Genomic DNA, 9,612 nt, shown 5'->3' with positions numbered 1-9,612 from the left:
TAAAAGGGAACAGCAGCAGTGAAAGGGAAAAGCAGCAGTGAATGGGAAAAGCAGCCGTGAATGGGAAAAGCAGCCGTGAATGGGAAAAGCAAGACTAAAAGGGAAAAGCAGGAGTGAAAGAGAAAAGCAAGACTAAAAGGGAAAAGAAGCATTGAAAGGGAACAGCAAGACTAATATGGAAAAGCAGCAGTGGAAGGGAAAAGCAGCAGTGAAAGGGAAAAGCAGCATGAAAGGGAAAAGCAAGCCTAAAAGGGAAAAGCAAGCCTAAAAGGGAAAAGCAAGCCTAAAAGGGAAAAGCAAGCCTAAAAGGGAAAAGCAAGCCTAAAAGGGAAAAGCAAGACTAAAAGGGAAAAGCAAGACTAAAAGGGAAAAGTAGCAGTGAATATGAAAAGCAAGACTAAAGGGAACAGCAGCAGTGAAAGGAAACAGCAGCAGTGAAAGGGAAAAGCAGCAGTGAAAGGGAAAAGCAGTACTGAAAGGGAAAACAAGACTGAAAGGGAATAGCAGCATTAAAAGGGAAAAGCAAGACTAAAAGGGAAAAGCAAGACTAAAGAAAAATCAACACTAAAAGGGAAAAGCAAGACTGAAAGGGAAAAGCAAGACTAAAAGGGAATAGCAGCATTAAAAGGGAAAAGCAAGACTAAAAGGGAAAAGCAAGACTAAAGAAAAATCAACACTAAAAGGGAAAAGCAAGACTGAAAGGGAAAAGCAAGACTAAAAGGGAAAAGCAATACTAAAAGGGAAAAGCAATACTAAAAGGGAAAAGCAAGACTAAATGGGAAAAGCAAGACAAAAAGGGAAAAGCAAGACAAAAAGGGAAAAGCAAGACAAAAAGGGAAAAGCAATACTAAAAGTGAAAAGCAATACTAAAAGGGAAAAGCAATACTGAAAGGGAAAAGCAATACTGAAAGGGAAAAGCAGCAGTGAAAGGGAAAAGCAGCAGAGAAAGGAAAAATCAGCAGTGAAAGGGAAAAGCAAGACTAAAAGGGAAAAGCAGCAGTGAAAGGGAAAAGCAGCAGAGATTGGGAAAAGCAGCCGTGAATGGGAAAAGCAAGACTAAAAGGGAAAAGAAGCATTGAAAGGAAACAGCAGCAGTGAAAGGGAACAGCAAGACTAATATGGAAAAGCAGCATGAAAGGGAAAAGCAAGACTAAAAGGGAAAAGCAAGACTAAAAGGGAAAAGTAGCAGTGAATAGGAAAAGCAAGATTAAAGGGAACAGCAGCACTGAAAGGAAACAGCAGCAGTGAAAGGGAAAAGCAGCCGTGAATAGGAAAAGCAGCCGTGAATGGGAAAAGCAGCCGTGAATGGGAAAAGCAGCCGTGAATGGGAAAAGCAAGACTAAAAGGGAAAAGCAAGACTAAAAGGGAAAAGAAGCATTGAAAGGGAACAGCAAGACTAATATGGAAAAGCAGCAGTGGAAGGGAAAAGCAGCAGTGAAAGGGAAAAGCAGCAGTGAAAGGGAAAAGCAAGCCTAAAAGGGAAAAGCAAGCGTAAAAGGGAAAAGCAAGCCTAAAAGGGAAAAGCAAGACTAAAAGGGAAAAGTAGCAGTGAATATGAAAAGCAAGACTAAAGGGAACAGCAGCAGTGAAAGGAAACAGCAGCAGTGAAAGGGAAAAGCAGCAGTGAAAGGGAAAAGCAGCACTGAAAGGGAAAACAAGACTGAAAGGGAATAGCAGCATTAAAAGGGAAAAGCAAGACTAAAGAAAAATCAACACTAAAAGGGAAAAGCAAGACTGAAAGGGAAAAGCAAGACTAAAAGGGAAAAGCAGCACTAAAAGGGAAAAGCAAGACTAAAAGGGAAAAGCAACACTAAAAGGGAAAGGCAAGACTAAAAGGGAAAAGCAAGACTAAAAGGGAAAAGCAAGACTAAAAGGGAAAAGCAACACTAAAAGGGAAAAGCAACACTAAAAGGGAAAAGCAACACTAAAAGGGAAAAGCAACACTAAAAGGGAAAAGCAACACTAAAAGGGAAAAGCAGCAGTGAAAGGGAAAAGCAGCAGTGAAAGGGAAAAGCAGCAGTGAAAGGGAAAAGCAGCAGTGAAAGGGAAAAGCAGCAGTGAAAGGGAGAGCAAGACTAAAAGGGAAAAGCAGCATCAAAGGGGAAAAGCAGCAGTGAAAGGGAAAAGCAGCAGTGAAAGGGAAAAGCAGCAGTGAAAGGGAAAAGCAGCAGTGAAAGGGAAAAGCAGCAGTGAAAGAGAAAAGCAGCAGTGAAAGAGAAAAGCAGCAGTGAAAGGGAAAAGCAGCAGTGAAAGGGAAAAGCAGCAGTGAAAGGGAAAAGCAGGAGTGAAAGGGAAAAGCAGCAGTGAAAGGGAAAAGCAGCAGTGAAAGGGAAAAGCAGCAGTGAAAGGGAAGAGCAGGAGTGAAAGGGAAAAGCAAGACTAAAAGGGAAAAGCAAGACTAAAAGGAAAAAGCAAGATTAAAAGGGAAAAGCAAGACTAAAAGGGAAAAGCAAGACTAAAGGGAAAAGCAAGACTAAAAGGGAAAAGCAAGACTAAAAGTAAAAAGCAATAGTAAAAGGGAAAAGCAGCAGTGAAAGGGAAAAGCAGCAGTGAAAGGGAAAAGCAGCAGTGAAAGGGAAAAGCAGCAGAGATTGGGAAAAGCAGCCGTGAATGGGAAAAGCAAGACTAAAAGGGAAAAGCAGCAGTGAAAGAGAAAAGCAAGACTAAAAGGGAAAAGAAGCATTGAAAGGGAACAGCAGCAGTGAAAGGGAACAGCAAGACTAATATGGAAAAGCAGCATGAAAGGGAAAAGCAAGACTAAAAGGGAAAAGCAAGTCTAAAAGGGAAAAGCAGCAGTGGAAGGGAAAAGCAGCAGTGAAAGGGAAAAGCAGCATGAAAGGGAAAAGCAGCGTGAAAGGGAAAAGCAGCGTGAAAGGGAAAAGCAAGACTAAAAGGGAAAAGCAAGACTAAAAGGGAAAAGCAAGACTAAAAGGGAAAAGCAAGACTAAAAGGGAAAAGAAGCATTGAAGGGGAACAGCAGCAGTGAAAGGGAACAGCATGACTAATATGGAAAAGCAGCATGAAAGGGAAAAGCGAGACTAAAAGGGAAAAGCAAGCCTAAAAGGGAAAAGCAAGACTAAAAGGGAAAAGTAGCAGTGAAAGGGAAAAGCAACACTAAAAGGGAAAACAAGACTGAAAGGGAAAAGCAAGACTGAAAGGGAAAAGCAAGACTGAAAGGGAAAAGCAAGACTGAAAGGGAAAAGCAAGACTGAAAGGGAAAAGCAGCAGTGAATGGGAAAAGCAAGACTAAATGGAACAGCAGCAGTGAAAGAGAATAGCGAGACTGAAAGGGAAAAGCAAGACTAAAAGGGAAAAGCAGCAGTGAAAGGGAACAGCAGCAGTGAAAGGGAAAAGCAGCAGTGAAAGGGAAAAGCAGCAGTGAAAGGGAAAACCAGCAGTGAAAGGGAAGAGCAGGAGTGAAAGGGAAAAGCAGCAGTGAAAGGGAAAAGCAGCAGTGAAAGGGAAGAGCAGGAGTGAAAGGGAAAAGCAGCAGTGAAAGGGAAAAGCAAGACTAAAAGGGAAAAGCAAGACTAAAAGGGAAAAGCAAGACTAAAAGGGAAAAGCAAGAATAAAAGGGAAAAGCAGCAGTGAATGGGAAAAGCAATACTAAAAGTGAAAAGCAGCAGTGAATGGGAAAAGCAAGACTAAAAGGGAAAAGCAAGACTAAAAGGGAAAAGCAAGACTAAAAGGGAAAAGCAGCAGTGAATGGGAAAAGCAAGACTAAAAGGGAAAAGCAAGAGTGAAAGGGAAAAGAAAGACTAAAAGGGAAAAACAAGAGTGAAAGGGAAAAGCAAGAGTGAAAGGGAAAAGCAAGAGTGAAAGGGAAAAGCAAGAGTGAAAGGGAAAACCAAGAGTGAAAGGGAAAAGCAAGAGTGAAAGGGAAAAGCAAGAGTGAAAGGGAAAAGCAAGAGTGAAAGGGAAAAGCAAGTGTGAAATGGAAAAGCAAGTGTGAAATGGAAAAGCAAGACTAAAAGGGAAAAGCAAGACTAAAAGGGAAAAGCAAGACGAAAAGGAAAAGCAAGACTAAAAGTGAAAAGCAAGACTAAAAGGGAACAGGAAGATTAAAAGGGAAAAGCGGCAGTGAAAGGGGAAAGTAGCACAGAAAAGCAGCACTGGAAAGGAACAAGAAAATGCAGCCCTGAAAGTTAGAAGGAGCCCTGAATGGGAGAAGCAGAACTGATAAAGAAAAGGAGCCCTGAAAGGGAAAAGCAGCCCTGAAAAAGAAAATAAGCAAAGAAAAGCAGCCCTGAAAGGAAAAAGCTGCCCCGAAAGGGAAAAGGAGCCCCGAAAGGGAAAGGAACAGCATAAAGTAACACTGATAGGGAAAAGGAGTACATAAAGGGCAAAGGCAGCACTGAAAGAGAAAAGGAGCCCTGAAAGGGAAAAGCATCAAAGCAAGGGAAAAGAAGCACTGAAAGGTAAAAGGAACAAGCACAGGGAGCAGGCAGGTAGGCACAGCAAAGCAGCAAGCAAAGCGCAATCTCTCAGAGGGGGCCTGCTAACAGGAAGCCCAGCTATTGCCCTCCCAAAGAAACTCCACCATTTTGACAGCCAAAACAGAAACTACGGTTTCGGTTCTGACTCTTCCCTGCGCTCCCAAATAAATGGTTTCGTGACATCCTCTACCACACTGCAACTGCTCTGAATAATCAAAATTATATCATTCATGACATAAGAAACTCACTTTTGCCTGGTGGCAACGACAGTCCATTCCCATCCTGTCCCTCCATGTAATGAACATTGCATTTGGCCTTCTAACAGCCTCCTGGATGAATCCACCAAAAGCAAGGAAGCACCCTGCCCTTACTCTGAAGAGAGAAAGAAAGCAAGGTTCATGGAAACAGGCACACAAGGCTCGCAACAACACACGGTGCTCCAGATCATGACAGAGATAGGACTACCACAGTGCCAGAACATGATTTACCACTAAAGGAAACATCTGGGGGCACATTCACAACTTCAGCACAAGCTGTAATGGCTCAGCATATTTAGCTTTCTTATCGTTCAGCTGGAGAACGAGATAGTCCGAAGTATCAGTCAGCAAGCACTCGGATGAGCCTGCCCTCTGGTTTTAACGGTGACAGACATCATTACTGCTACCTCTGACACCTTACCAGGAGATGCTTCCATTTATTAGCCTGGTCTTGATTCCTTCCATCAGCAGCTGCTCCTAAACTGACCTCCATTCATACAGTGATACCATCAACTTCCAGCACGAGCTGACCTGCAAGACAGAGAAGAGAAAGCAGGATGGCAACAAACACTGACATAGCACAATCTAATATTCTTGAACAGCCGCAAAAGAGACAAAACAGGAGAGAAACGCATCCACAGCAACACCCCAGTTCATAAAGAAATGCAACTCCAGCCTGGCCTCAGCAGCCCTTATATATTTCTTACACATTTGATTAAGCCAACTGCAATTTGAACCAGGAGAATTCACAGTCTCTTGCAAATGTCACCGTAAAGCAGAATAGGACACAGCAAAAAAAAAAAAAAAGAAAGAAAAAAAAAAAAAAAAGAAATATAAAGAAAAAAAGCAAGCCAAAAACCAGGGAATCAAAGTTTAAAAAACCACAGAAAACAAATAGAAAAAAAACACATACTATCTGTAACAACAGAAAGACTAGCACAGTGTGAATATACTACAAAGGTAAGGAAAGAATGGCTCACCCACCACTGAGGATGGAAGTGCACAGAACAAACTCCACAGAGGAGAAACCATCAAAAAAAATTCCACCCAGGGGCAGTCAGCCTTCAAAAATGAGCTGTAAGAGAGGTGCAGCCAGGCTCCATCCCTTCCAGTCACTCAGCTGCATTGCCCTCACCTGCACTAACCAGGGCTGACCAGGTCCCTTCCCTAGGTGATAATCAGTGGCTCAGACTGTGATTCAACAGTTCTCGTACAGCGTATCTAAAGAAAAATAGCAAAGCATAGATGAAAAACACAACAACAAATAAACCATGAAGGATTTTAGGAAATAACACAGAATTAAAAAATAATAATAATAATAATAAAAGCAAAGAAAAGTAATAAATCAAACAAGAAAAAAACTAAGACAAGGAAAAACATAAAATAAACTTATTAAAAAAAAACAAAAAACAAAAAACAAAAAAACCCACGACATAGAAAACACCAAATAGGAAAGAAAACCATAGAACTGCAAAGGAAAAAAAATAACACAGCAAAGCAAAGCACAGATGATAAAAAACAACAAGGAAAACACACCTCCCTGACATGACATCTTGCCTCCTGAGCAGGTCACTGTGTCCCTCACTCAGATGTAGAGCAGGGAGAAAGATGAGACCCCGTGTGTTCCTTGCTGCGCACTCCCATCTAAAAGGTCCATATGCTCCTTGGGAAGCACAATGCCACCTGGGGAAAAGAGAAAGCAGGAACAGGACATGCAGGCGGCTATCACCCAGCAGAAGGCCAGATCCTTCCGTCTGTTATCCGCTCCTCTTTTTAGTCCTAACAGGGCCCCAAGGATACAGAAATAGCAGTGCTTAGCAGAAGGACTCGGAGAAGGACCGGTAGAAACTGTCAGGAGGACAACTGGCATCGTGTGGACACAAACAGGCTGTTGGTGCAAGGAAGGAAACAGCACCTGAGCATTTCACCAGACAGGTTCCCTCCTCTCTGTCTTCCTGCAAAGATACAAGGATAAAAACCTCATTTCCTCTGAGCAACAATTGGAAACAAGACCAGAAAATTATTCATTCAAAGGCACTTTTAGGAGATGTATAACAGAGTCCTTCCCAGTTACACGAGCTTACGCTGTGGCCTTTGGAGAAACAAGCTGACTTTGTGGTCCTGAGGGTTCCTTTTTGTCATCTGTTGGGCACAGCAAGAGAGCTTTTCTTGTACAAATCTATGCCCTGTGTACCTTTCTCCATCCCAAAACCTAAAGTTGCGGTGCAGACATTGGATGCTGACCAGAGCAGTAAAAGAACAGAAGAGGGGAAAAGCAGATACAGGTAAGACACCTAAAAGAAAGGAAAAGAGCAGAAGAGAAGGAAGGATACAGTTAAGAACAAAGGACAGAAGATGGAAAGTGCTATAGAGGATTGGACTGGACATGAGCAGATCAGAGCTACACCAAGGTGTGGCTTCTCCCTGTGTCCCTGTCCACCACTGGCAACATCCCCCAATGACAGGGATGATGCTGCTCCAGCAGCTGATGGGGTTGTGGTCTGGGGTTACGTTCTATGCAGAGCCTCCAGAACCTGCTACAGACCTCCAGTTCCCTGACACTTCTTTTTTTCAGGTGTCTGCACACAAGGAACAGGTGTTCTCTATGCCCTGCATGCTGGTAATTAGTGTGGGCAATTACTGTGTGGGAATTGGGGGAGGGAAATTCAGGGGTGGGATAGTGAGGATGAATTGGAGGGGGCTGGGAAATTGTTTGGGTGGGATTGTAGAGATCAGATATGACTGCTAGGATGGGGGATATTTGGTTGGAAATATTGTCATTTCTATTACTCATTGCTTTGTATAAGTTATTAAATGCTTTATGTTCCCTCTGCTACATCTCTGCTTGCAGTCATTTGTGCAGTGACAAAGGTCCTCAGCTCTACATGCCCACCTCCAAGGTAGGATGGAGCACCACAGATGGCAGTGTTCCACAGCTGCCACCAGCAGCCCCAGCTCGTCCCTCCACACCTGAGGTGTGAGTGGCTGTGAGAGGAATGTCTCTGTGGAAGTGCAGCTCATTCCTCCCCTCTGATGGGGGCAGAAGGCATCTGCATTTCCCTCATGGCTCTTATTTCCTGTGTTACTGTGGGAAATGAGCTGAGCCACCGTGCCTCCCTACTATGGCAAGCTCTGCAGCTCTGCCACTGTCTTTATACTCAGCTGTTCCTGTGTGTAATGCTCCACACTTGGACCCTGCAGAGCCCAAAGGCCTCCTTGGCTGCTGTTACTCACCTGGACATTGAGGGTGCTGTGTCTCCAGTCTGTACCTGCTTCCAAGTGGCACTTGCAAGACACTGCGAGTCCACCTGGTTGGAACTGCAGTCAACAAACACAAATGTGAAAGAAATAAGAAAGGATTCTTTCATTTCACAGGCTTTCATCTCCATTGAAAGATGTTCTGCTGTGCAGCACAGCTGGGAGCATTTCATATGTGCAAAAAAGGGGGATAGGCCCTGGCTGTGCCCGGCCCCCTTCCGGCCCAGGCCCCAAAGCAGCCCCGACTGTGCTGGGTTCCCCTCTCACCTGGGCCCTGCAGTGGCCTCAGCTGTGCCTGGTCCCCCTCTGCTCTGGGCCCTGAGCTGGCCCCAGCTGTGCCTGGTCCTCCTCCATCCTGGGCCCCAAGGCCCTGCCTCTGCCTGCTCCCCCTCTGCTCTGGGCCCTGAGCTGGCCCTAACTGTGCCAGGCCCCCCTCTGGCACAGGCCCTGCCTCAAGCCCTGCCTCCTGTGGGCAGCAGTGCTAGTGCCTGTTGGTTTTGCTCTCTTCCCTCTTCTTTCCCTGTTCTCTTCACAAATGCTTTCAGATCCCCCAGGATGACGTGCACTGACACTGCTGCCTTCTTCCTGCACAAACTTTCTGGGCAGCTCAGCTTTTTCTACAGAGCAGCGTGCCTTTGGAAGTGCTTGGAGGATGTAAACTAACAGCAAGAGAACACTGAGCTCTTCTGGGTCTTTCTAGGCATGGCAAAGAGACAGGAGAGTGTGCTCAGCCTTGAGTGGTTGCTTGTATGCAGAAATCACAGTTGTCAACATCTGTGCTGTTTTGCTGTAGGCAGTAGTGTGTGACAAGAAGCCTACAATTATCAATTTAGTGAATGTAATTAATTGTAACAGTTACTCTTTCTTCTTCCCATGACACTTGGGTTATGGAGTTCTCCTATGCTATGTGCCGGTGTAAATCTCTGAACCACAGCACTGTTGCATTTAGCAAAGTTCATGGTAACAGGCTTTGGCCAACCTCAGAGCTACGTAGATGATGAGAAGATATCTGATGATAGGAGAGAAAATGAACAAGCTCCAAGGTAAGTGTTGTTTTTTCCTTCTAGTCAGCACGCCATCGCTAAATCTTCCATGCTGTGACTTTTATCTTGATAGTGATGATCCCTTAACCTCACACCTTTAGCACAGCACTTTCTGTGGAGATTCCCACCAGTGACAAAGTATTAGTGCCGCTTTTCTGCCTGTTTCTTTTTTGTCTGTATTTTCCAGAATGTGGGTATTTCTAAATAGGGCTGCATGAAGGGGTGTGTGTGTGATGGAAGAGTGAAGGAAGTCCACTGCAGATCTGTGCTGACTGCAGAAATGGCACCATGCTGTAGCAGCAAAAAGGCAGATGGTAGGAACTACACTTGAAGAGTGGAAGTTGGTGGTTGGCTGCGCTCAGATCTTCCTCCCAGGAGATGCTCTTCAAGTGTTTTTTGTTCCTTTCTGCCAGAAGCTGACAGAAGTGGTCTTCCAGCCAAGCGCAGCCTTGCAGAAAGTCTGGGGAGGACTGCAGCCTGTGACGTGGAACCCAAGAGAGGTACAGATGCACAACAGGCATCAGGGTTTAATTCAATGTCTTTCTAGTTAGGCTTTCTGTCCATTCTTTCTTCATACTCCTTTTGCTGCGTGTTGCTTGAGGTCTTCATCCCTGGGAT

The 9,612-nt window shown here is 44.5% G+C and overlaps 1 long non-coding RNA gene across 1 annotated transcript; it reads right to left on the bottom strand.

The window, feature by feature from the left end:
- Window positions 1-798: 798 nt before the first annotated feature.
- LOC146760887 (uncharacterized) lies at window positions 799-5,910 on the bottom strand. The gene is made up of 3 exons (XR_014945037.1): window positions 5,829-5,910; window positions 5,115-5,224; window positions 799-4,808 (listed from the first exon to the last, which is right to left on the bottom strand). It is a non-coding gene; the product is annotated as an uncharacterized LOC146760887 (long non-coding RNA).
- Between the last annotated feature and the right edge of the window lie 3,702 nt (window positions 5,911-9,612).

Source organism: Coturnix japonica, chromosome 4, assembly GCF_054131305.1.
Source record: "Coturnix japonica strain WE chromosome 4, WE-NBRP24, whole genome shotgun sequence".
In the NCBI taxonomy this organism is placed as follows: domain Eukaryota; kingdom Metazoa; phylum Chordata; class Aves; order Galliformes; family Phasianidae; genus Coturnix; species Coturnix japonica.
This window is presented reverse-complemented; position numbering and strand designations above follow the sequence as displayed.